Source organism: Moschus berezovskii, chromosome 4 (genome assembly GCF_049115385.1).
Source record: "Moschus berezovskii isolate FMDL1 chromosome 4, NW_MosBer_1.0, whole genome shotgun sequence".
Classification (NCBI taxonomy): Eukaryota; Metazoa; Chordata; class Mammalia; order Artiodactyla; family Moschidae; genus Moschus; species Moschus berezovskii.
The window spans coordinates 34916575-34944548 of NC_142463.1; the positions used below are offsets into that span (position 1 = coordinate 34916575).

General features: G+C 43.0%; 1 protein-coding gene and 1 long non-coding RNA gene across 14 annotated transcripts in view; one reads left to right on the forward strand and one right to left on the reverse strand.

Annotated features, from left to right (window-relative positions):
- LOC148778028 (uncharacterized) overlaps nt 1-8688 on the reverse strand; it is a 35476-nt gene extending 26788 nt beyond the window's left edge. For all 4 annotated transcript variants that reach the window (XR_016037182.1, XR_016037185.1, XR_016037183.1 and 1 more), the window contains exons 1-2: nt 8488-8688; nt 7737-7971 (exon numbers count right to left, since the gene is read on the reverse strand). This is a non-coding gene — a long non-coding RNA (uncharacterized LOC148778028). The remainder of the gene's footprint in view (nt 1-7736; nt 7972-8487) is intronic.
- FGGY (FGGY carbohydrate kinase domain containing) overlaps nt 1-27974 on the forward strand; it is a 516773-nt gene that overhangs the window by 435125 nt on the left and 53674 nt on the right. The window lies entirely within an intron of this gene.

Genomic DNA, 27974 nt, shown 5'->3' on the forward strand with positions numbered 1-27974 from the left:
TGCAACTGGCCATTAAGTAGTATTTAGCACTGTTTTTGGTTTAGTTTTAGTATTTGGCTAATGGGAGATGCTGATGGAGATTGGTATGCAGGAAACAGGGAGAAGTCAGGTCATTGCTCTCTTTTACTTAAGCAGCAGCAGCTGCATCTCCTGTGTGATTCCAGCTTCCAGCCTTCCCCTTCAGGTCCCAGTCTGAGCACTCAGCCCTTTATTGGTTTCAGCTCCAGCCCGACATCCTCAGCCCCTATTTCTGATCACACTACTGCCTCCCATCAGCTCTTGACCCCTGAGAGGAGTAGCAGCTTTTTGCCATCCCTGATCTCTGAGTTCTTTGGCATCATCAGTTTGGCTTCTTAGTTTCTTCTGTCGTCAGTGAAAACAATTTCTTGTACTCAGTTCTTTCTGTTAAATGACCTAGAGTGGCTTTGCGTCTCCTGACTGGACTCTAATGATACAGCTGCTTTTAAATATTAAAAGAGAAGTCAGTCCTTATGGTGAATCCACTTCCCCTTCTCTCTGCCTGTTGGAATGGGCTAGGCCGGTGGGAGGAAGGGTGGCTGGTTCTCATGAAGAGCAGTTCACTTTGATGAAGTAACACCAACAGACAAGAAATTGACCTTAGCAACTCTAGTGAATACCCAGCTCTGAATAATCGAACTCTGAGTCAGGCATTGAGGACAGTGGCTGTGTATAGCTTACCACTTCCATCAGGAGACACGGCTGGATTACAGGTCAGAACCAGGCCCAGTTCAAGGGAGTGTCTAGTCAAAAAGAATAGAATCTCCTCTTTCTTGAACCAGAACTCTGGACCATTATAAGTGAGTCATTATATTACATGTGTCATTATTCTCATCACTCAAATGAGCAAATAGAGACTCAGAAAGGACAAGCAGTTTGCCCAGCATCCCGTAGCTATTAAGTAATGGTGTTAGTTTAAGTCTGTATGTCTCGGAGCTTATGTTTATTGAGACATATCTTTTACTCAAGGTTTTCCAAACTTTCTTCCTGTTTCAAAGCAAATTATAAGAAAACTACTTGAAAAACTCATATTTGCTCTGGGCTTCTTGTAGACGTTCCCTTGCAGAATCAATAGTTAGCCTTTTCTCCCCTTATTCTCACAATAGATGTATGTGCAAATTTTCTTGCCTTCAGTTTTACAAATGAGAAAACAGAAAGCGAAAAGAACTTACCCAAGGTCACACTAGGTGTTAATATTCAAGCTGAAATTTGAATACAGGTTTTTCCTGTCCCCAAGCAAACACTATTTCTACTGGTGACGTCCAAGCACTGGATTATGTGATAGAAAGCCAAATGTTTTACAGTTTTAAAAAAGAAAAAGGGGAAAAACAAGGCCAGGTTCCCCACCTTCAAGGAGTTGACAGGCTAGAAAAAAAAAAATGAAGCGACCTGAAACCAGAGAGAGCTGTTACATAATCTACTCCCTGGTAACAGCTACAGGCAGGAAAGAGAAGTGTGACTTTGTATAAGAAGTAGGGCTTGAAGTGGAAATGGTAACTTAGGAGGAGCAGCGAAGCAGTGGGAAGTGGACTTTTCAGATAGAGATGCTAGTGAAAGGAAAGGAACAACACAGACAGAAGAGATATCAACTCAGCTCCTAGGAAAGCATCGCAGTTCACGAGGAACAAAAGAGAAAGCTTGATACATAAGGACCACACTTGACTGGGAATGGGAGTCACCACCTATGAACAAATTATTAGGAATTTGATCAGGGAGCATGCTTTGCCCAACATCGCGTGACTCTATCAGTTGTTTTTTGTTTTTGATTTTTTAATGTTTCAGGTTAATAGTCTTATTTTTTTTTTAAATCAACAACATCAAGTGCTTCTTAGATGATAATACTGCTTCCCGCTTTAAAAAAAAAAAAAAGCCTGTAAACTAATTCAACCTGAAAGTAACAACAAAGATTTATTATTTATCTCTAACAGTTTTGAGGTCTTTAAATGCCCCTGGAAAATTATCCTATTTCACAAGAGAACATTTGTGTATAGAGTGTTATAGCATATCATGTTTGAGAATTTCAGGATGAAGGCACCTTCTGAGACAAGGCCACTGAGATAACGGGAAGCAAGCAACCCACCTCACCCCGCCTCAAATCCTACCCCTTCCCCTCCCCACCTCAACTGACACCTTGGCCAGAGGAGCCTGTATGTTGGATGGAGTTGATCAGACTGAAATTCCTACCACGTTGGCCATGTCAGTTTCACCTGTCAGCATCTCTGATGAGGAGGGATCCTGAGAGACCAGACTGGTTTAGGTAATTGGATTATAGTGGTTGTCTTCATCTTAGTGAATTGAAAGTCTCTCAGTCATGTCCAACTCTTTGTGACCCTGTGGACTATATAGTTCATGGAATTCTCCAGGCCAGAATACTGGAGTGGGTAGCCTTTCCCTTCTCCAGGGGATCTTCCTAACCCAGGGATCGAACCCAGGTTTCCTGAATTGCAGGCAGATTCTTTACCAACTGAGCCACCAGGGAAGCCCAGCTGAGTCATCTTAGTAAGCTGATTAACCACTACAAACAGACATTTACAGAGGAAAAATTTATAGACAGCCCTAAAGTGGTGATTCAAGCAAGTGCTTAGACTACTGAAGAGCAGCGGGCATTGTGAGTCCAGCATGTTGTGACGTGGTGGGGAACTAGGAACCTGCTCTTCAAGGGGCTCCTAAAAGGATAACAGAGGGTATTCATGTCATTTCACCAGTCATTGTCCATGTGACTTTGTGGATTAAATCACTTAATCCTCACAACAATTCCATTCAATTCTGATATTCCTAGTGCTTTGCAGATAAAGAGGTCTTTGCAGATAAGGAGGTCAAATCACAGAGAAATTAAGTACTTTCCCAAGGTCACAAAGCTGGTAAGATATACTTGGGTGATGTTCTGACCCTGTAGTCTGTCCACTGGAATAATACTGGAACCCATCTGTAAAACTGCCTTGGGACATTTCCTCGTGGTCAGGCCCACCTCTACACTCCCCACCCAGGCCTGTGCTTCTCTCTAGTATTGCCCTTAGGTGTTTCAGTGTCTGCTTACCCAACTTGGGTATGGGCTTCCAGGGAAGGATCCCAGAAGTCCTCATCCTTAACCAGTAGTGGGTGCTGCATAAACATGTGTGGTACCAAAGAGGAGGTGAAATTGACAGAGAATGTATAGTCTCCCTTGATCTGGCTGAGCAGCCACTTACAGCAGAAGTGGTGCTGTGGATAGATGTGGATTGAAAACCCTTAGCAGGTAAAACCTGACACAAGACTACCTAGTTCTTAGCTCTGTCTCTGAAAACAGCTTTCCCCATTCTCATGGGCATTCACTCCAGACTGTTCCCTGTGATTCTCAGGTACTCTCTTTTTTCCAAAGATAAAGTCCCCATCCTCAAGGTCGGTTTGGTTACTAAACAACTCAATATATAACCTGGGACAAGAGGTCTACCACTTTAGGCCTCAGATTCCTCATCTTTACGCTGTAGGTCCTGATTTTCAAACAATTTAAAGTAGTGGACCACTTAGGAGGCCACTATGTAAAACATGTGGAAGTTGAGCCATGTCTCCTGTTCACCAAGCGTCCCAGCTGAATATAAGAAGCACGGCTCTCAATTGTTTCAGAGGCAATAATCCAAAATATATTAAGGTAATCAACATAGATACTTAATAGTACAGTAATTAAAATGACTTCAGAATGGAAGATCCAGGCCATTGAAAAAAAAAATGGGTTCAAGGGCTCCCAGCGAGACCCCTGTGCCTGCTTCTCTGTTGAATGCTTCTCTGTGTGCTCCTGGAGGAAGAGGGTGTGTGGCTTGACTGTGTACAGTGGGTTGGGGAAGCTAAAGCCTCTGGGCCCATCATCCTTGACTGAAGACAGACTGTGTGCTGTGGCACTGGTGAATTAGAAATTCTAGCCAGTGACTCTTAGAGGTTGATTTTCTGCCTGGGGATCTGACCTCTTGCTTCACCAGCCAAGGGGATCAGACTGTCCTGGGAGGAGCCGTGAGCTAACCCTCTCAAAAGCCTTTCCTTTCTTTATTTTTTAACTGTATGTTTCAAGGGGAATTTCTGATTGAGAGCTTAACACTGTCAGTTTGAATCCCACTTGGCATTTAGAACTTTGAGAGATCCATACCATCCTCTTCATTGATATTTTGTTCTAGAAGATTACTAGAGATTTAATTCCATTTATGTCACTGGATTTATTAAAAAAAAAAAAAAAAAAACTTTGGAGTCAGGGATGAATGCCCCATTCCTTTTTGTTTTTTTTTTTTTTTGTCAATTTTCACTGATTTCTTATGTGAATGACTCACGGGTAAGAATCTAGTTTTAGTTATTTTGTTATTTCCAAATCTCCAGTCCCTAACACAGAGACTGACTTGGACTGCTTGGTAAATATTTATATTTCATTCAACAAATACAACCTCCCCCCCATCCCCACCCCACCACAGGTACAGCAGTGTATAAAATAACCATTGTACCAGGTTTCATCCCATTTACAGTGGAGTGTAAGAGACCGTTAAAAAAGTAAATCCAAATAAATATATAGTATATCTTGGATTAAGGGCTCTAAAGAGAAAAGAACAATTTCAGTGGAAGGACAAATTTGAATGATTGATAAATGAAAGGAAAATGACCCCAACTGCCAACTCAAAATCTGTCTCATCTCTTTGTAAATAACTATTATTGGTATTATGTTGACTAACATAACTTCTGCCATTTCTTGAGTATCCACCATATTCTAAGCTGTGTGCTAGTACCTTCCTATTTAGTGCATCAAATTCTCAAAAGAACCTTGCTGTTTAGGCCTTCTTATCCCTTATTCCAGATGAAAAAGGAATGTCCAAGTAATTAATTAACTTGTACATGATCAGAGTCTAAATGTCTGGGACAAATGCAAGTTGGTCTGACAGAGACTCTGCATTGAGCGAAAGGGAAAAAATTCCAAAGATTATCATCAGGGATCCAACAGGGAGTCGCTGACTCAGGAACGCTATATCCTACCTTGTTGCAAATGATCAATTATGTTAGGGGAAAGGAAGGAAAAAAAGAGAAAAATCTCTGTTCAAGAGTGAGAGGGAAGGGGAGGAAGATAGTATTCTTGAATTGGTCATCTTATCGGCCTAGCAATAATAAGCCATCACCATGGGAACAAGAACTCTAATTAATGACAGATGTTGAGTCACTTTATAAACCACACCATCTGAATGCCGAGCTGGTGCTGTAACCCTCTCTCCCCTGCCTCGGCTGGGAGCATGCTATGGTCTTGTTGGAGAGACCCATCTTTCGTGGGTGGAGCAAACTCTGGACTTGGCATCAGAAGACTTGCATCTGAGCCTCAAATCTGCCCTTTCTGAGTTCTTTTGCCTTGAACAGTAAGCTCACCAAAAGTGAGAGGTGGCTATCATTAATTTTGTCATTATTATTGCTACCACTAGTAGTAGCTTTTTGAGACTCTAGATCTACAAAATGCAATGTAATATCATCTCATCAGTTACTACACTGACAGCAAATGTCTGGCATAGACAGTGTGCTATGTTATTTAACCATGGTGGTGCTGATGCTGGAGAAGAAAAGAAGGAAAGGGAAAGAGGAAGAAAAGCAGTTGCAGTGATGTGCAATGATGTACGTGCATAGAACTGTGGAAGCTCTGAGGTGTGATACAAATGAGGGCGTTCTACTCATTGTCAAAATATTTTTGGTTAGTTCCTGGGCTGGTAGCCCGTTCCTGTGTTCAGTTTTGTCAAAGGTTCTATTGTCTGTGTTGCCTTTCTGTCCAGCCCAGCGTGCATGTCTCTCCTCCTTCCGGCTGTGCTTTTAACTTGGGGAAGGACAACCAAGGCACAGAATTCACAGAAATCATGAGAAAAATTTACTCACAGCCCAAGTTCCCTCTAGGCCAGGATTGCCCATAGACTGTTCTTTTGGACATTAGAAGATATTCCTGGAAATAATTCCTTTGGAAAACACTACATTCAAGTTATAGTAAGACTTTGCATAAGAGTTTAATATATTAACATTCCTTGTGAATCTCCCATGTTGGGGAGGCATTTAGAATACAGACTTTCCTAAATTTACTTGACCAAAAAATTAGTTTTTCATGGAGCATTTTACTTTGCTAAAAGACCAAACATTGAAAAGTGCTGCTGTAAACTCAGAGTCAAGACCATCAAGTGTACAAGTAGTACCACGTAACAGGTTTGAAAAATCCCACCAATCTTCCCATCACTCATGTGTCCATTTTGCACATTAAAAGGGCACCAGTCCTGTGTGTCCTTCACCAGTGAAGGACAGGGAAGCCTGTGTGCTGCAGTCCATGGGGTCACAAAGCGTCAGACACAACTGAGCGAGTGAACAGCAGTGCTGTATTTGGCAGTGACTTCATGCTGGATGGTGGAGAAGCGACAACAGGATCCATATATTTCTACTCTTACTGTCTTGGAGCTCTTGTGAGCATTTTGGGGTGATAGAGAAATTGCCTGGCAATAGCGATGCAGGTGAAGGGTAGAAAGCAAGGGTGCTGTGGTACCAAGGACAGGGGCTTCTTATTCCTACTTCTTCCTACTTCGTAGGTCAAGAGGAGTTTCCCAGGGGAAGGAACTTCTAACCTGAGATCCAAAGAACAGTAAGAACAACAGGTAACACATTGTCAGTGCACTTTCCCAGGTGTTGTCACATTACATCCTCCTAGCAATCCTCTGGGTCAGACACAGTGAGAGTGGTGACAGGAAGGATGAGAGGAATGTGAACCAGCACATTGCTTTGGGTCTGTTGGTTCGAATTTTAATGAGTTACTAAACTCCATGGACTCAAGTGTCCAGGAGCCATAAATGGATACAAAGTAGAATAACATGGCTTCTCCCCACATGCACAGGTATGCCATTGGTAGCACCCAGGATTTTAACTGGCTTGTGGACACTCTTTTTGTAATAGATATATATTTAATTTAACATGTATTAGAAAAAGGTAACCAGCATCATACCTATATTTTCATAGACATTTTTGCCTAGAACAAGGCAATTTTGAAAAAAGAGAAAAAAGAATTTATTCAAAACTTAGAAAAAAAGTATTATATTAATATAATACTACACATGATACTTGAATATGGAAACAATTATGAAGATGGTATGTGAATAACTAAAATTTGTGAAGTAATAAAGTAACATGTGTGAAAGTGTCTCATGCATAGAAAGTGAAAGAAGTGTTAGTTGCTCAGTCGTCTCCAACTCTTTGTGACCCCATGGACTAAAGCCTGCCAGGCTCCTCTGTCCCTGGAATTCTCCAGGCAAGAATACTGGAGTGGGTTGCCATTCCCTTCTCCAGGGCCTCTTCTCAACCCAGGCACTGAACCCAGGTCTCCTGCATTGCAGGCATATTCTTTACTGTTTGAGCCACCAGGGAAGCCTCATACATAGAAGGCCTGAGTAAATGCTTCCTTTCTTTCTGATTCACTGGGCCAGCAAGTGGCAGACCCCAGGACTAAGCCAGAGCCTCAGACTCCCAGTCCAGTGCTCCTTCCAGGACACCTTTAACTGTGTCTGCCTCACCCAGCCACTCATCCCTCAGTAATAATGCAGTGAGTAGGTATTTCAGAAGTGACTCATGACTTTGCAAAAATGTTCTGATGAATGTCAAAAATAAATAACATATATACTTACTAACATAGACAGTGTTAGCATTTGCAAAAACAGGAATTGAAATCTGAGAATTGAAAGGGCACTCAGAGATCATCTCACCCAATCCTGCCTTTTATGGATGTGGAACTTGGGACCCAGAGAGGAGAAGTGCTTTGTTCAGAGCTCTTAGCTGATCAAACCAGGATGAGAATTCATATAAAACATGCAGATATAAAATGTTACATGTAAGGACTTCCCTGGTGGTCCAGTGGTTAAGATTCTATGCTTCCAATGCAGGACGTGCAAGTTCAATCCCCGGTCAGGTAACTAAGATCCTACTTGCTGAGAGGTGCGGCTGCAAAAAACAAACAAAAAAGTTACATGTAAAAAGAAAAAAAAAACCCTGTCTCCTTTTTTCCAGAAAAGTAGCAGGGATATACCACAAAAGGACTTTTACTTTCACAAACTTAAAAATTTGGGAGGTCATGCTTCATCCTATGCCAAGCGGAACATTGTAAATGATCACTGGAGAAGGCATTCCTGGTTCTATTCATTTGTTTGTTTTAATTGTAAAATAAACATAACAAAAGTTACCATTTTTTGCATAAATAATATAGTAGTGTTAAGTATTATTCACATTATTGTGCAACCAACGTCCAGAACTCTTTTCCTCTTGCAAAACTGAACCCTCTACCCATTAAACAACTGTTCCCCACTCCTCTCTCCTCCAGATTCTAGCAATCATGATTCTACTTTCTATCTCTGTGAATTTCACTACTGTCAGTACATATATAAATGCAATCATACATATTTGCCTTTTTTGTGACTAGCTTCTTTCATTTAGCATAGTGTCCTCAAGAGCCATACTCACGGTAGCCTGTGTCAGAATCTCTGTCCTTCCTGGTGGTTTTCTTGATGTGACACACACTGTTCTCTGTGGTTCCTGATTATACCCATCATCACTGTGAAGACTTTGGCATGCTTGCTATTTTAGTGACTTTGCTCCAGTGGGGGAAATAGATAGCTCAGTTGTGGATGACAGCAGCAGTGAAAATCAGTATCTAAGAGGAACTCAAGCCTTCATCTTCCAATCTTTTCTAAGCAGGTGACAAGGGAGATAAATGAGATTGCTTGCTGTATCTCCCACCCTCACCCCCAGTTCCCTTCATTGCTTCTACCTCAAGTCTTCCGTCAGCCACAAAGGAACCATGAGGTGGTGGTTAGTGATTCAAAAAGTGGATTTTCAAGTAAAACAGCCTTGGATTCCAGTCTAGCCTCTGTAACTTACTAAATCTAGGATCATGGATAATGTGATTAACTCTCAAAGCTATGCTTCTGTTATCTGTGGATAGATAGAATAATACTTGTATATAATTTTTCTTTTTAATACTTTGGCCATCTGATGCAGAGTCATTGGAAAAGGCCCTGATGCTGGGAGGGATTGAGGGCAGGAGGAGAAGGGGGTGATAGATGATGGGATGGTTGGGTGGCATCACCGACTCAATGGACATGAGTTTGAGCAAACTCTGGGAGATGGTGAAGGACAGGGAAGCCTGGTGCACTGCAGTCCAGGGAGTTACAAAAAGTCAGACATGACTGAGCAACTGAACAACAACAACAAATATAGTACCAAACTACAGAGGGCAGGGTCACAGCGATGTGTAGGAGGGTAAGAGAGAGAGAGATTAACATTTTATGCTTTGCATTTTATTTTCATAGGGATGTCTCTTCAAGGCAAAACAGAAGAGATATAAATAGCATAAGCTTTGAAAAAGGAGAGACCCTGGCTCTGGACTAAGTAAAGTAGAATTTTGGTTTTTACAAGCTGATAATATAATTTCTTCCTGAATTATTTTTTCCCAATCTGACACCAAAACCTTTATCCAGCTTGTTATTCAATCTTTGTTTCTTGCTTGGGAATTGTCTCATAGGTATAGAATGGTCTTCCAGACTGTTAGGCAACCCCGGCCCTGCAGCCTTATCTGACCTTTTGCTTGTAGAAGACATGTTGAAGCTCCTTCCTGGAACTTTTGAAGAGATTTGTTTAGCTAATTATTCAACAAATACTTATAAATACCTACTACTTGCAAGACATTGCACCAATAATTGCAAGTAGATATTGTAATTTTTAATAAGAATAAAATTTCTGTGCAGAATCACAAAAAAAAAAAAAAAGCTTGTTTTTTTTTCTCCTTCTCTGTGGTAAGATATCGTTTCTGGACTTAGTTTCTCAAACTGAAAAATAATAATCGGTAATTTCTTCCACTGGATTGTTCAGAGATGCAATGTGATGTTCTGACATTTTGGCCACTGAAACGTCTTATTCCAGGCTGAGAGTTCTAGGGAACCTCGTGATATTGGAAAGGAGAGAATGCTCATTTATTATGCAGCCTCTGTATGTCAGATATAGTACTTTTTCATCCAAAACTCTAAGTAGTACTCTATTATGGCCCTTGGCCCTTTACATCATTAGCATTTACTGTCTTGCTGTCTTGTCTTCACCATCCTTGTCCCCCAGCTCCCACCCTTCATCAGGCCCTGCAAGATGCCCAGAAAACTACAGCTCCTGCTCGCCCTGCTGCCATTTTTTTAAAAAACTGTTTCTTTAATGCATTGAGAATCACTCAACATGTGCCTGCATTTCTTTGGCCACTAATACATCCCCATATCTCAAGATATTCTCTCTCTTCCCACTCCAATATCCCCATGGCCTCATGGTAAAAGGTACCATTCATTTGACAAGGAAGCCTGCAGATGGAAACTGATTTGGGCTCCTCTCTCAGCACTCTCCTTGCTGACCACTCACGATTTCTTTTCCCCCCTGGATTTGACCCTCCCATATTCTTTCTTTTGATAAACAGGACAGCTGTCCCCAAAGGGATGCATCCATGACATTTCACCAGAGTAGAGTTCACTTTCCATTGTGTGTTTCTGTTTAAAAAGAAAGCATTTTAAAAGGGTTGAGCATACATTGAGTGTGTACTTAATTTTTAATATGTGTGTGTGCCCACAGCCAAAAGAAGAGAAGCCTTAAATAACAATGAAACGAACTGTATATGTGTGTTATGTGGCACTGATTCCTAAAAACGTATATTCTTAGCAGCCAGGTATTATTTAATACATCCCCATTAGTCAAGATGCCAAATCTAAATGAAAACCATGTTTAAATATATTTAGTAATATTATGGCTTTTGGTTGACTTTCAAGCTGTATTAACATAACTTTATTTTTCCCCAGCCAGCCCTCAGTCACTGTCTTATATTTTTACTGTGAATGTTAGTCTAGTTCTTTTGTGCTATCAAGCCAAGTTTGATCATAAACAATTTATACCACAGACTTTTAGCATCATTTGCACTGTTCCCTTAAATGTAAATGTTTTAGAAAGAGAATAACCCTGAGATTTTTTTTTTTTTTTCTGGCTGAAAAATGAAACATCTCTTCTTCATGGGGTGAGTCCTTGAATTTAAAAGGAAGTTAATAAGTGTCTTGGAGATAGTAAATTGTTTGTAGTTTCTGTAACGAATGGTGTCTGCCTTTGAGTTGTTATTGCTTTTAGTGTTTTGTACTAAATGTTCTGTGTTCATTTTTCCCCCTTGTGATGATTCACGTTTCTGTTAGTTTTGCAATAGCACCACCTACAGGCTCTGGGGAACATTGCACGTGCTGCTAAAATGTTCTTCAGTTCAGTTCAGTCGCTCAGTCGTGTCCGACTCTTTGCGACCCCATGAATCACAGCACACCAGGCCTCCCTGTCCATCACCAACTCCCGGAGTTCACTCAGACTCATGTCCATCGAGTTTTTGATGCCATCCAACATGAACCATCTCATTCTCTGTCGTCCCCTTCTCCTCCCGCCCCCAATCCTTCCCAGCATCAGAGTCTTTTCCAGTGAGTCAGCTCGTCGCATGAGGTGGCCAAAGTATTGCAGTTTCAGCTTTAGCAATGTTCTTAGTACCTTTTTAAAAAGCAATTCCCCTGCTCTTCAGGATGTAATTACAAAAGGCTTGTGGGTCTTGGGACTGAAGAAGAGAGGAGGCAGTAGTAGCCTGATGAGCTAGTTTACTATCTCCATCCACCAGGTTTTCAAGCTGGTGACAAACCAAAAAGAGCTATAACTAGAAAGCATTCCTTTTATAAAGAACTAGCCACACTTGGAGTAAAATATTCTGTTCTAGCAAATTTTTTTTAATTATTAATGAAACATCATTGTATTTATTTAACGTGTTTCACTCTTGTTCTTGTGTCCAGTAGTTTTCTTGCTGTTTTCATCCTTGTAACAGGCATTTTCCAACATGATTGCGGTGAAATGATTCTTGCATGTGGTGCTTCGGTTTTGCTCCCTTATAGTAATTAGTTGCCTCTCACATTTGCACGTGCTCTCTTCTTTCTTCATTGTTCTCTGTATTAGTCCTTATAAAGTTTTATTTCAGCCTTCAGCCTATTTATGCTTTCCATTCATGTTTCATGATCATTTCTTCCTGTTTCTGGAGTTCTTACACAGTTCTTTGTGTTTCCATCTGAAAACGTTTTAAAACCTGATTAAAAGTACCACAAATGTGTTTATTAAAAACACAATACAATTCTTTGATTATATTAGTGCTGATAAATAATACTTACACCACTGTTTTTTGCATCATATTGAATCCAAAATTTAACGTGTTTAACTTTGTACACTGCAGATGTTCTATGGTTCACTTGAAAAAGAAAAATTAAATACAGCGCATAGCAGTACATAAAAGTCTTGTAAACAGGTATTACTATGTGCCATATCTCTGTAGATGATGATGGTGGTGATAATGATTTTAGGCATCACTTGATGATTTCTACATGCCAAACACTGTTCAGATCACTTTGCATGAATTAGCATATTTAATCACCAAAACAATATCATGGGATAAGATCTAAAAGTATTCCCCTTTTATACGTGTTTACGGAACGTTTGTGTGTTCCCAAAAAGGAAAAGTCTACAGTGTATGAGCCTGCCATAGCTAGTGTGCAATTAAAAAGTTAATATTCTTGGCTCTTTCTTGGACTTTAAGAATTAGTTTGGGTCACTTTTCTTTGTCTCATTAACCAACTGTCCCTTTGGGAGCTTATGCTTTGCTCCACCCTTTTATACCTGTCAACTTCTCCTCACTGGGTGACTCTAGCTTTATCTCCTGAAAGAGCAATGTCTGCCCTCACAGAGCTTATACTCTCATTGGGAGGAGCCTCATCCAAGTAATTCTGGAAACAAGTAGTCACAACTAATAATAGGATTTCAGGTAGCAAAAAAAAAAAAAATTGCTATAAGAGGAAGTAAAGCAACGTAAAGGAACAAAGAGAGGCCAGGCAGATTGGGCGGGTGGGACTGGCTGTGTGAGCAGTGTGGTAGAAGGGCCCTCCTGAGGATGGGTGTTTGAGATAAGACTGGCATGGCATGGCAGAGAGCACAGAGGGTGCAAAGAATGTCTAAAGAAGAGCAGAAAAAAACGGGGAATGGGTCTCTTCTTTCTCTCCCTCCTCAGCTCTCTGACACTCCATTTTCTGCCTCCGACCCTGGTCTTGCTGAATTCAAAGAAATGATCTGGAGTGACAGAATCCTGGGATGATATTCATGGAAGTCAGGGGGCAGGGAGGGACACTGGCAAGAGGATCAGACTGGGAGAGCTTACACTCCCCGTGTCTGCCAGGCACACTCACATGTAATGTATGTCTATTGTGAAAAGTCAGATTAAAGTGAGCATAAGACAGAAGTGAGGTCCCAGCCCTTCCTGGCACAGTGAGTCATTCATCCCTCTGTGCTCCCATAGTACAGAACAGACCTGGCACATGTTCCTCCTCATATGTTTGGCAACTCTTCCTCCCACCAGGCCAGAAGCTTACTGAGGGCAGAGTCTATGTCGGAATCATTCTCCAAGCCTTTTTCCTTCTTGCATTCATTTATCTGGCACTGTTTCTGAGTGCCAGCCGCTTATGCTGGGTCTGTCTCTCTGTCCATAGATGCAGGTCTGAACAAGAAAGACCCAATCCTTGTTCTCAAGTTTCTTACACTATTGCAGAGGAAAAATACAGTAAAGTAGACAACCAACCGTACTAGAGTCTGCTCTGTGTTATAATAGGTGATGTACTTCACCCAGCCTTTGGGAGGCAGAGAAAACGTTCCAAAGGAATGATGGTTGCACCAGGACTTGGAAGTATGAACTAAACAAAGATGTGTGTGTGTGTGTGTGTGTGTGTGGCTGAGATGGGGGAGGGTGTACAGAATTTTAGATCTTGGGAACAAAGGATTCATGAACCTAAAGGTGAACTCAGTATCTACTGGATGAAAATATGAATTTGAGTAAATAAACGAATGAACAAATTAACGCTTTGGTCTTGAAGGAGCAGCTGCTAACATGGAAGTAGAAAGCCAGAAGACATTTTGTTAATTTACCTTGATAAGTCCAAATGCTGTCTGTCCTGTGCCTGTGGATGAACTCTCATGAAAACCTGTGTCATTATCAGAAGGCAGTTTGCCTCATAGATCTTGCAGGGATTTATTGGAAAAGTGAGTTTAGCCATCATTTTTAACCTGGGGAATGGATCTATCCCAAGCCCAATGACCAGCATTCCTGTCTTTCCTGAACATTACTTAGATAAGAACTGTGGGATGGATGAAGGGTTAAAAAATGAAGTCAGAATCTCAAGGCTGTGCATAGAAGGACCTGTGGCTGTTAGAGTGTTCGAGATGCGAGAGGAAGAGTGCTGGCTTGCAAGAGGCAAGGACCTGGCTTCTGGTCTTTGCTCTGCTTGTGGTGTGGCATTGGTCTCTATCCCGTGCAGTGGAGTGATGCCAGGCAATGGCCGAGATCCCTTTCAGCTCTGAAATTCTGTGATCATCTTAGTTCCACCAGGTGAAGAGAGGGAGGGAGTAGGTATGTATAGGTACCAGCCCTGCCCTGGAGTGCTTACTCCCCAGGAAGCCTTGGCATCTCCTGGCCCAGAGAACCCTAAGGAGCTGTCCTGATCTGCCACACTCATGGGTGGGTCTGACTGTCCTTCACCTGTGTTCCTGCAGAGCCATGCATGATTTCACTCCTGGTGGCCTTCTCCTCCCCGTGTCTATTCTACAGTGATGCAAGAGCTCAGCTATTCCTGATGTACCCTTTCCTTAGAGTCCCACACTGAGCCTCTGGGCCACTTATTTTCCGTCTTTCCTTCCTGCTCTTAAGCCATATTACAAGCATTCATATCCCAGCCCTTCCACTAACCACCTGTGTAGCCTTCATCAGGTGTCTTAATCTCTGGTGGATAGTAAATAAATGTATAGAGTTGTTTGTAAAGAGGAATGAAATCATTCATATAAAACAGTTAGCACGGTACCTGGTACACTGCAGGTACAATGTGCATTGCTGCCTTCCTTCCTTAAACATTTTCTGCTCTGTTCTCGGCAAATAGGATGGATCCTGTGGTATGTAGGACACCTCTGCCCCGAGAAGTCCAGTCCAGTGCCTACTGTGAGGGACACGCTTCACCTTGGCTACCTCACTGAGCCCCCACCTCAGTCCAGAGCGATACTTATTCTCAGAATTCTTTTCAGGCCTCAGCCCAGAGACCAGAGGAGTCATGTGACATTCCTTGCAGGGGGCAATTTGTAAATGGCACATTTGGAATCAGAGCTCAGATCTCAGATCTCTCAGACTCCAAATCCAGTGCTCTTCTCCCCACCTCACCCAGGCTGACACTGGCTTGTTTTGAAAGGAGGAAGTTGTGCATCATGGGAGTGATGCTGTGGAGATCAGCTCTCCTTCCCAGGTCATCCACTGCCAGCTTTCAGAAGAGGTGGGACTGCTAGGCTCCTGAGCCCAGCTCCCAGCAGCCCTTGTGTCCGCCCATCTGAAAAGGATCCGTCTTTAAAAGCAAGGAGCCAGAAAAAATAATTCATACTAAAAACAAACTCTGTCATGAGTCATTTGACTTTGCTTTCCCCCGAACACATAGTTTATGTCTTGGGCGAGCTAAGGCTAAAGGAACATCTGATATGTTTTAGGCTAGCAGAGCCATTATTTAAGGAGCTCTGCATCCAGTATGTGTCTGTTGAACCCCATGGTTTAAATCAAGGCTTGTGCTGAGGGAGCCTGACAATTTGTTATTGCTGTTGTGGTTCTTTTGGGGTGTGACTGTGTACGAGTTTTATCAAGGTGACGAGAATCTGTTGTCTGTGATTCAGAAGCTCTGGGGTGTTGAACTGACCTATGCAGTAGCTATTCGGAGTGAATATGTGCCCAAGAGGAATGTGTACAGTGTGCATCTGTTGAGATGGGTGAGCCCCTCTGGAAATGAGAGGGAGAGAAGGTGGGGGTGGGGGCAGGCTTCCAAAGGAGCTGCTTTCGAGAACCGTCTGCAGAGGAGGGAGTCTCAGCCCTGGATCAGGGTACTTCTCAATCCTGGGTGAACAGGACATTACCCAGAACCCAAGACAAGTATCTCCACTTCTGTGAATTGCACCTCTTTAGATAACTGAAAAATGATGGAAATACATTTATACTGTAAAATCTCAAACAACATAGCAATGGGCTTCCCTAGTAGCTCAGCTGATAAAGAATCCACCTGCAATGTGGGAGACCTGGGTTCGATCCCTGGGTTGGGAAGATCCCCTGGAGGAGGGCATGGCAGCCCACTCCAGTATTCTTGCCTGGAGAATCCCATGGACAGAGGAGCCTGCTGGGCTATAGTCCATGGGGTCACAAAGAGTCAGACACAACTGAGCAACTAAGCACATAGAGTAAAAGGCAAAAGACACAAATATCCCCTGATCACAGAGGTAATCATATTGTCCATTTTATTTGTCTTTCTAATCTTTTTAATACAGTCACAGATATATATATATATATATATCTTCTGTGAATTCAGATAGATAGATAGATAGATAGATATCTGTGCATGTATAGGGTCATATAGAACAAACTGTTCTGCAAGGTTTTTTTTTTCACTTATTAGTTATTTGGAATATGTCAGTGCATGTAGAGCCACCCCATGTCTGTTATATACTGATAGAAATTCTAGAGCCTGCATACATAAGAATTTATTTAACCAGTGTCCTATTGACAGACATTCATGTTGTTTCTAGTGTCTGGCTTTTGCAAACAAAGATACAAAGATCATCCTGGGTATGGTTCTTTATACATAAATATGAACAGTTCTCTTGGAGAGATACAAAAGGTGGCATTTCTACTGGAAGGATTTGTGTGTTTGAAATCATGTTAGCTGTGGCCAAACCTATCCTCCAAAGAGGCTGTCCCAGTTTGTCTCCCTGCCAGTGGTGCCCCCGTGCCTTTGCCAGCACTGCATATTGTTAATCATTTAACATTTTTGCCCATTTCTTAGGCAGACAATGACAGCTCATTGTTCCTTTCCTTTGCCTCAGCCCTGTTGCTAGTGAGAATGAACATTTTCTTTATCTGCAGTCACTTAATACTGGCTTCTGTTGTGCATGCTAAGTCGCTTCAGTCATGTCCGATTCTTTGCGACCCTATAGACTGTAGCCAGCTAGGCTCTTCTGTCCATACGATTCTGCAGGCAAGAATTCTGGAGTAGGTTGCTATGCCCTCCTCCAGGGGATATTCCCAACCCAGGGATTGTATAAACGTCACTTATGTCTCCTGCGTTGGCAGGCAGGTTCTTTACCACTAGCAACACCTGGAAAGACCCTCTGTTTTCTGTTAGTGGCCTATTACTATCCTCTCTTCCTTTTCCCATAAGGTTGTGTGTCTTTCCCTCAGGGGTCTGGAGGGGTTCTTCGTGTGCTCTGTACACCAATTCTTTGTCGTATATATTAAAGACTTTCTTGTGATAAGACCCTCAATATCTACCTTTGCTTATGGTGTCTCATATAAGAGTTTTTAATTTTCATGTGTTCACATCCATGAATCTCTTTCTTTATGGCTTCAAGATTTCTTGCAAGTTTTTCCTGTAAACTATTTCTTTTCCTGAAGCTGTGTTTTTCAGAATGATAACATTGTGCGCTACAACACACCAGGTTGGCAGAATGGCTTCTGTGTTTTTGCAGACATTCTTGGTTATTTCACCATTAACGATGGGGAAATTCTGAAACCATATGGATCAGTCATAGGCAAATGAGAGGCCGCAGGGAACTAGCTAGGCAGCCCACAGTCTTATATGTGGGCATTGGAGCATAGCCCGGCTCCTGTACTTACCACTTGATTTGGGGACATCACTTTGCTGCTCTGAGCCTTAGTTTATTTCTCTGTAAAACTGGGCAAATCACAATTCCAAAGGATTACTGTGAGGTTTAATGTCTCCATGTCCCAGCCCACTTAATGCATGTTTGTTTCTGCCTCTCTTGATACAAGTCTTTTTTATCTTCCCTGCACATTTAAATGTAATTGGTCACTGAAAACTGTTGACTTCCATTTCTTTGGAGGATTTTGTAGCTGAATCGTGGAGTCACAGCTTACCCAAGAGTCTGAGGCAATTTCCTCATGATACATCTCTGTGGGCCTAAAGGAAACGAAACACCTACACGATTGCTCAATACTGGAAAATTCTCCAGGGTGGCCGACACCTCTGGCAGACAGAAGCCAGGGTTCTGGGGGACACAATCCATGTAGGCAGAGAGCTTTAGTAGTTCCTGGACTCACTGAGCTCCTGCCTGTGCAAGGACAGTCTGCTCTCCTTTGAAATCATCTCCTCTTCTCCATCCCTTGCCTGGCATCCTTTGCTTCTTATAGCAACACAACACTCAACGTTAGGATCACAGACACTTGACTTAAACTACCTGGGTGTAAGAGCCAGCCTGGAAGAAGTATCTTAATTGCTGTCTACCTCAGTTTCCCTTTCTGTAAAATGGGAATACTAGTATTACCTAGTCCATAGGGCTGTTAGGAGAATTAATACTTATAAAGCCCTGGTACATAGTACTGTGATCCAGGAGCTACAAAGAAATCATAGATGGTTTCTGAATCCTGGATTCTCCTTTCACAGCTGGTTGACTGTGGGTAACCTACTTATTCTGACCTCAGCTCTCTCATTTGTAAAATGGGTATGAAAATATCTACTTCATAGGATTGCTGGGAAAGTCAAATGGGATAATGTATGTAACGAGTATTGTTATGTTGTTTGGTCACTAAGTCATGTCCGACTCTTCATGACCCCGTGAACCACCAGGCTCCTCTGTCCATGGGATTCTCCAGGCAAGAATACTGAAGTAGGTTGCCATTTCCTTCTCCAAGGGGTCTTCCTGACCCAGGGATCCATGTCTCCTACATTGGCAGGAGGCTTCTTTACCACTGAGCCAACAGGGAAGCCCTGTAATGAGTATACGACTTCAATTATTGGTTGCTACTGTGGTGATGATTATTGAAAAAGCCAGCAGTGAATATGCAGGGAGGATTCAACACTGAAAAACAGACTGGTAATTAAAGAGAAGATTCTGTAGTCAGACACACTGGGTATTAGAACTCAGCCTCCACTACTCTTGACTCTGACCTTGGACCTAAACCTTTGTGACATTCAGTTTCCTGCTCTGTTGAATAGGATTGAGAGTGGTGCCTACCTCTAGGTTTGATATGAGGAGGAAATGATGATAAACCAGGAACATAGAAAGTGCATAATAAAATTAACTGTTCTTGTTACTTACATCTCCTGTCCATCGTTGGAAAGACTCCCGCCTGCAGTCTGGAGTCCCTGGGCAGGAGGAACAGCAGCACAGCCAGAGCCCATACCCATTCCATTCTGCTGGGTTTGGACCAGAAGATAAGAAAAAGGGCCAAAACTCAAGAAGGGAATCTGAGCAAAAGCCTGGTTTTTACAGATCATCCAGAGTGGTTTGCATAGAGAGAGAAACACAGTGAAGGATGTCTGGCAGGATTTAGTTCAACAATGTATCTCCTTGTGATTCTTAAAATCATTCTATTGGGTAGGTCCTGTTATTTCCAGTTATCACCTGGTGAAAACTGAGGGTCAGAGAGGTAAAGGTGACTTGCTTAAGATCACACGGGTAGCAAGTGGAGGAACTGGGATTTGAGCCCAGGACTGTCCAGCTCCAAATCCCTAATGACATGCTGTTAATATATGTCCCGCCTCTGTTGGGAATGACTCAGAGGCCCAGCGGGAGCAGAGTGGAGTCGGGGCATGACCCTGTTTTTCTGGGAGACCAGAGGAGGTGGAGGAAGGGGCAGCAGGTCTGGAGCTGACAGGCTGCATGTAAAAATTTGGAAATTTTGCCCCGAAAGACAAGAAAGTGTTTTCAGTTTTCAACTGTACCCTGTGTACTAGGCCAAGGGTAAACCAAAACACAGCCATAAATAGTACTCCCCAGTTCTCATCACAGCAGCCCAATGTGCTCCTTCTGTTTGGAGACGACTGTCAAAACACTTCGCATGGAAATGTCTGACTCTGTTACTGTTCACCGAGTCAGTCACAGCCCATTTGCACGAGGCGGCCTGGTGTGAGTAGAGACACAAGAATCATCAGATGACCAGTTATTGTGAAGTCTCACCAAATGGCCTGCCCAAGAAGCCAGCATCCTGGACTAGGGCCAGTCCCTCCTAAAGCCACGGCTTTGAAGGGGTCCATCCTGGTTCAGTGGGCCTGCCCTAACTGGTTATAGAATATGTTTTTATAGCTATCCTTTCTCTAATTAAAAATAAAGTATCAAAGATGAGATTGACTTAAGTCATCTCATCTAATGCATTTAATATATGGAGACCTTTGTTTCCCAAGTGGGAAGTGACATTCCCAAGGTTATAGAGAGAAAATCTGAGACTAGAATCAGGGCTTCCTGATTCTTAGTCTAAAACACATCTCATGCTGCCCTCCTGAGCCTTGCCAACACAATCACAAGGTTCCCACCAGCCTCTTCAAAGGGCAGAATGAAAGATAGGCGAGGTAGGAAGGACGTTGTGCCTCTCCCTGATGCATTCTGCCTTCCCCTCCATGTCTGTCCTGCATTTCAGTGTTTCCTCTCACCTGTCAAAACTAGTTCTGTGAGCCCAAATCTAGATCCCTGAGAAGCAGCTTCTCGGGTTTCCAGGGTTCATTGCTGCTCCCCTGTCCAGGGCTTTTTCCTGTTGTGGCAGTGCAACCTCTTGAACAATGGATAGGTGCCCAGACCGAGAGGATGCCTGGCTCAGCACCTGTTGGGTGGGTTTCCCAGGTGAGACAAGGCCTCCCCAAACATCATTTCTCATCTCCAGGGGAAGGCCAGGAAGAAGAAAGGACTGGATGCTAACTGATTGTCTGATAATATGCTGGATTATATAACCCCATTTAATCTTCAATTTAGGCTATGTGGGGTAGGTAGATACTATCATGTCCACTTAACAAACGAGGAACAAGAAGCCACACAGCTAGAAAGTGAGAGAGTTGGGGCCTGAACCTAGATTGGCGCCAAATTCCAAAGTGTAAGCTCTTTCAGGTTCACCAGGCTAGAGAAAATGAGATTAGTGTGTACTTTCTAAACTGTGAAGAGCCACCCACCCGTGAAGGATAGTGAGGATGACAATTAGCACTCAATCCAGGCCAAGCAGGAAATGACTCCCAACAGGCAGGTATTTAGCCCCTGGGGAAATATGCCTTCCACAAGGACATCTGGGTATTGAAGCCGTTGCTCAAAGAGTCTACTTACAAGAAGGGGAGTGTAGGGGCTCTTTAGGGGCCAGGGTCTCTCAGTGACATGCATGCATGCTAAGTCGCTTTGCGTCAGACTCTTTGAGACACTATGGATGGTAACCTACCAGGCTCCTCTGTCCATAAGATTCTCCAGGCAAGAATACTGGAGTGGGTTTCCATGCCCTCCTCCAGGGGATCTTCCCAACCCAAGGATTGAGCCCCCATCTCTTATGTCTCCTGCATTGGTAGGCAGGTTCTTTACCACTAGTGTCACCTGGGAAGCCCTTGGTTTTAATGGTGATGGTTAATTTCTTGACCCCACTCTCTGCTCCAACTGATCAGTCAGGAATAGGTCACTGTCAGGTAAGCAGAAGTCATTGCTGCTGCTGCTGCTAAGTCACTTCAGTCGTGTCCGATTCTGTGTGACCCCATAGACGGCAGCCCCCCAGGCTCCCCTGTCCCTGGGATTCTCCAGGCAAGAACACTGGAGTGGGTTGCCATTTCCTTCTCCAATGTGTGAAAGTGAAGTCGCTCAGTCGTGTCCGACCCCTAGCGACCCCACGGACTGCAGCCTACCAGGCTCCTCCATCCATGGGATTTTCTAGGCAATAGTACTGGAGTGGCTTGCCATTGCCTTCTCCGAAGAAGAAGTCATTAAAGACCCTTTAATTCATCCTTAAAATATGAAGTTCACTTAGCACAGGCTAATCCATTGCAGATAAAATCTAACCTTAATAGAACTTATTAAAGTCAAGAAACTGATGAGGGGCACCTGCAGCTGGCTGACAGGCCACCCCCAAGGGTTTCTGGCTTCCCAGTTGTCTACACAACACTCCATGGCAGTGGGGCATGGGGCGGGAGAGGCACTGCTTGTCTGGCCCTGAGATACCACAGGTAGGCTCATGGCTTGGCCTGGCTCTCCCCGTGCCTGTGCTTGTCCCTGTACTCCCCCCTCCCCATGCCACCCTGGGGGTACGTGGTCAGCAGTGGGGAAATGGGGTAAAGTGCCCCAAAGGCAAGGAGCAGATAGCCAAGAACTGATCCTAGAAAAGGAAAGGCAGTAGCAGGTCTTCCCCCACCCGCCCAGCACATGCTCCATTGTTCCATCAGCCTTCATCTGCAAAGCACACATTCAAAGATAAAATCAAGAATTTCCAAACAGGGAGGGCCTGCAAATCACAGAACCCCAAGCTTGAGCCCTTCCTGGCACAGGGCCCTGGGCAGCTGCACAGGTGACATACCCATAAAATTGATCATTATTGCAGCTCTTTAACAGGATGTCACTAGTAGAGGGGAAATGAAAAAGTGAGGGCAGTCCATCAAGGTTTTACCAAAACTGTATGTGAACAGTGTAAATGAGTTCCCTATACTCTGAGATTAGGATAACTGTTTTTCCCCGCTTTAGTGTTGAAATCTTTTTTTTCTTGGATTTATTTATTTATATTTTGGTGGTATATGGATTTACTTTTTACTTAACTTTTATTGGAGTATAGTTGCCTTACAACATTGTGTTAGTTTCTGCTGTACAGCAAAGTAAATCAGCTACACGTGTTTGTTAAGCCCTCTTGTTTGGATTTCCTGCCCATTTAAAACTCTTTTTCATTAGGACATGATGGCCAGAGTAAAAGTTGAGGAGGTTTTTGGTTATTGTTTTTTTTTTTAAGGTGCTTATATGGGCTTCCCATGTGGCGCTAATGGTAAAGGATCCATCTGCCAGTGCAGGAGAGTAAGAAACACGGGTTCAGTCCCTGGGTCAGGAAGATCCCCTTGAGAAGGACATGGCTACCCACTCCAATATTCTTGCCTGGGAAATCCCATGGACAGAGGAGCCTGGCAGGCTACAGTCCATGGGGTCCCAAAAAGTCAGACACAACTGAGCACTGACCGTCTGAGCCCAAATGACAAAGCAAAATAAGAAGCGGACAATTCTTTGTAGATCTCCAAAAGGTTTGGAGATTATATTAGTCCAGAGATTGGGAACTCCTGAGCTGGGGCTTCCAAGAAGATAGTCCTTCCTGATTGTTAGGAATGGAGCTTCTTCCCCAGCTGCCAGCATCAGAATGGCATACCTTTAGTAATTGTATATTTCAGTAGTTTCTAGGTACGTCTTTGCTTTTGTGAAGTCTAAAGTCTGGTGGAATCTGTGAGAAGAGGCAACACAGAATAAGGGCATCAAAATCAAAATTCAAACTCTGAAACTCAGTTTTCTGTGACCGTAGAGATCATTTCTCTAAATTTCCCAACCATCAAGAGCTCTGCCGAAGCAAAATGGAAAATAATAACACACCCAGGGCAAAGCCAGCTTATGTCTGATGTCCTAGTCTAATTATTAATAATTGATCATTAAATTGTCCAGGACTCAAAAGAGAGTTTATTGGGTTAATAAACTATGGCTCACTTTATTAAAGACCCCTTCATCTCTCCTAGGGCTTCCCTGGTGGGTCAGCTGGTAAAGCATCTGCCTGCAATGAGGGAGACCTGGGTTCAGTCCTTGGCTTGGGAAGGTCCCCTGGAGAAGGGAACAGCTACCCACTCCAGTATTCTGGCCTGGAGAATTCCATGGGCTGTATAGTCCATGGGGTTGCAAAGAGTCAGACATGACTGAGCGACTTTCACTTTCATCTCTCCTGAAGCAGCAAGCCCCAGAGAGGCTACTGTTTACCTGAGCAGGAACCACTTGTGGACAGTTGAAGGGTTGCATCTGTCCTGCCAGCCTGGAGCCTGGAAGATCCCCTTGTGGTGGTAAATCTCTGTGACTCCCAGCTCAGTGCCTCCTACCATTGTATTGTTTTGTAGGAGCATTAAGTTGAAGGGCAAATGGCTTTCCGTCCTTTGATGAGGGAAAATACATCAACACAGTGGTCCGCTGAACTCTGGATATAGACAACACACAGTGCCTTTTGGGGTCTGTAGCCTAAATAGTTTTACTCCCAAAGATGTGACATTAGACATAAAGCAGACAGCTGATTAGTGCTAAACCCACATGCTCAAAACCAACCATTATGGCCTCTTCTCAGTTACAGAACCAGAGAGGCTTTCCCTAGAATAGGCATTGGCAAACTGGGCTTTGGGGTGAGAAGTGAGAGGGAGGAGGAAGGGGAGGAGGAGGGAAAAGAGAAACAACACGTGGCAGAGGTGTGCAGTTTTGAAATGTACAAAGTCTGTGCCGTTGAATTGGGATTACTTTTTCTTTTTATCCCATGTGTATTTCTTTTTATCCATATGGAAAGAAATCGTTGTCAGTACCTGCTTCAGAGTCTCAAGTTTAAGAAGCCGATTGATGACCCAAGGAAAGAGAAACATAAATCACTTTCAAGTTCTTCAGACAAAGAACAGCTCAAGGCAAGCTGGAGAGTTTGCAGAGCATTTTGGTGACATTTCTGGATGCCCTTTTTTTCCCCCCTTTCAAGAAAAGCCCTTTCTTTCCTTGCCTTCTCACATAACAGCTTGGGATTCTTGTCCCCCACCCCCTCCCCAGAAATGCATTTGAACTTGCTGGGTTTGTTAAGAGTCAGGGCATAAAGCATTTTTCCATGGTAGAAAATTCTGGCATTCCACAGCAGAACTAATGTGAGATTTGGGAAAGCTGCCCTATTTGTGCACTTAATTAGGGCTCCCCAAAGGCAGTTGATCCATCAGTGTCATAGGAAACCGACGCCAGAGCCAGCAAAGGCTGAGACTGTGAGCACCCAGGAGGGGGTGAACGTGAATTCCACACCTGTTCCCCACTGACTTGGATCAAGACTCAAGGGAAATAGAGACAAGGGCTTGCCAACAGTGCTCGTTTGGATCCCAGTCCTGATTTCATCATTCTGGGTATCACTAGCTTTTGAGTCCCCAGAACACTTGTAGATAAAGGGTCAGAGTTACAGGTTCTCTGCAGGTCTGTGAAATAAGGTCTTGGTTCTGATAAGATCTGCGAGGTTGACAAAATTACAGTGGAAAAATTATAGACTCTAAAGACCAACCAGCCTCTGCTCTGAGTCTGACTCTGCTGCCATTAGACAGTATCAGATCTTGAAGAAGTTACCTGGTTATTTCTGAGATTAAATTTCTTTCCCTAGAAAAGACCATCCTAACACCTCTTCCATGGGTTCATTTTCATAACAACAGTGAACATTTGTTGAGCAGTTGCAATGTGTAAGGCAGTGTTGTAAAAGCATGAACTGAACATGTATATTATCATATGTGAAACAGATCGCCAGCCCAGGTTCAATGCATGAGACAGGGTGCTCGGGGCTGGTGCACTGGGATGACCCTGAGGGATGGGATGGGGAGGGAGGTGGGAAGGGGGTTCAGGATGGGGAACACATGTACAACCATGGCTGATTCATGTCAATGTATGGCAAAAAACACTCAATATTGTAATTAGCCTCCAATTAAAATAAATTAATTTTAAAAAGTAAAAAAAGTTTTTAAAAAAAGAAAAAAGTAAAAGCATGAACAGTATTCTTTTCAATCCTCTAGAGACCCTATAAGATAAAGTGTGTATTAGAGGTTGCAAACTGCCCATGGTGATGGGCAGTTCTTGCCCACCGCTTATTTGTGCAAATAATGTTTTATTGGAACATACTTATGCACATCTGTTCATGTCTACTCTGTGGCTACTTTCGTGCTATAGCTCCAGGGTTGAGTAGTTGCAACAGAAACTGTATGTCCAACCAAACCTGAAGTATTTGTTATCTGGCTTTCTACAGAAACATATTTGTCGACCCTTGCTATAAATCATCCCAACTGAAAGATGAAAATAAGCCATGGGTATTTTAAATAGCTTAACTGAGGTCATTCAGTTAGTGACAGATAGAACTAGGAGTGGAATCTAGTGGCCTGATCCAGAACTTGTGATCTTCACCAGTATCCTACATGTAATATATATGAATTATTTAGTGCAGTGCCTGACACATAGGAGATGCCTGATATCTGTTGCCTTAGCAATCTTTTGCATTCCTCCATGGTTCTCCTTTTCCTTCTGCCTCCCCTTGCAGGTTACTGTCAATTCTGATTGCCTTATCTTTCTCTTCTACCAGAGTGTGTTTTCAATTCAGCAGACTTCTGGGCGATTATATACCCATTATCTCAATCCATCGAACAACCCTGTGAATGGGTAAATAGAGTAGGAACAGATTGTACAGGACTTTGAAGGCTGAGAGAGGGCTTTAGAATAATAAAAGTGCTAATTATGGTAACACTTTGGCAAAGGGTTGCTGACCCAAGCAGTCTAGATACATATTCTCCTTTAACCCTAACAACCCATCCGTGATGCACAGTTAGTATTGTCCTATCTTGCAGATGAGAACATTGAGACTTATACTGTAGCAATCAAATATTAATGGGAAAATCAGAAATATTCCACAGGCCTAGTTCAACAGCACAGGGTTTTTGTGTTGTTCACTTCTTCTGTGGGTGCATGTGCTTTCAGTTGGGGTTTTAGATATGTCCATACAGTATACTCCTAGGCTTTGTTGTTAAAATTGTCCTCACTTGCTCTGATCCTATAATCTACTATTGGTTGCCCGTGGACTCAGATGGAGAACATCAGAAATTAGAGGGAGGCTCTACGCCTGGACCACTATGATACGTCCCGTCACAGGCAGTAGGGAGCCGTGGAATTCTTTGGAGCAGGAGATGCCATAATGAGGAAACTACTCTGCCAACAAAGTCAAGCTGGTTGGGAGCTGGAAAAATCAGTGATAGCTTATGGTGAACAGTGTCGGATTCATAATCTCTGAAGAAGATTTAGCTTCCGCACCAGGGACTAGGCTTGGTCACTCAAGAGCTTTTGTGTAGGAGAGTTTTATTAAAGTGAAAAAGGGACAGAGAAAGCTTCTGATATAGACAACAGAAGGGAGATGGAGAGTGTCCCCCTCACAAACCTAAGCAAGGTGGTTATATACTTTTTAATTGGTTATTACAGTGAATCAAAAGAATGTCTCAAGGTTGTAAAAATTTTATCAGACCCACTCACACAGTTTACATTTTAAGATAACAGGATTAAAATGAAGGATGAAGACCTATAAGACCTTCTAGAACTAACACCCAAAAAAGATGTCCTTTTCATTATAGGGGACTGGAAGGCAAAAGTAAGAAGTCAAGAGGTACCTGGAATAACAGGCAAATTTGACCTTGAAGTACAGAATGAAGCAGGGCAAAGGCTAACAGAGTTTTGCCAAGAGGATGCACTGGTCATAGCAAACACCCTCTTTCAACAACACAAGAGAAGACTCTACACATGGACATCACCAGATGGTCAATACTAGAATCAGATTGATTATGTTCTTTGCAGCCAAAGTTGGAGAAGCTCTATACAGTCAGCAAAAACAAGACTGGGAGCTGACTGTGACTCAGATCATGAACTCCTTATTGCCAAATTCAGACTTTAATTGAATAAAGTAGGGAAAACCACTAGACCATTCAGGTATGACCTAAATCAAATCCCTTACGATTATATGGTGGAAGTGACAAATAGATTCAAGGCATTAGATCTGATAGAGTGCCTGATGAACTCTGGATGGAGGTCCGTGACATTGTACAGGAGGCAGGGATCAAGACCATCCCCAAGCAAAAGAAATGCAAAAAGGCAAAATGGTTGTCTGAGGAGGCCTTACAAATAGCTGAAAAAAGAAGAGAAGCAAAGGGCAAAGGAGAAAAGGAAAGATATACCCATTTGAATGCAGAATTCCAAAGAATAGCAAGGAGAGATAAGAAAGCCTTCTTTGGTGATCAATGCAAAGAAACAGAGAAAAACAATAGAATGGGAAAGACTAG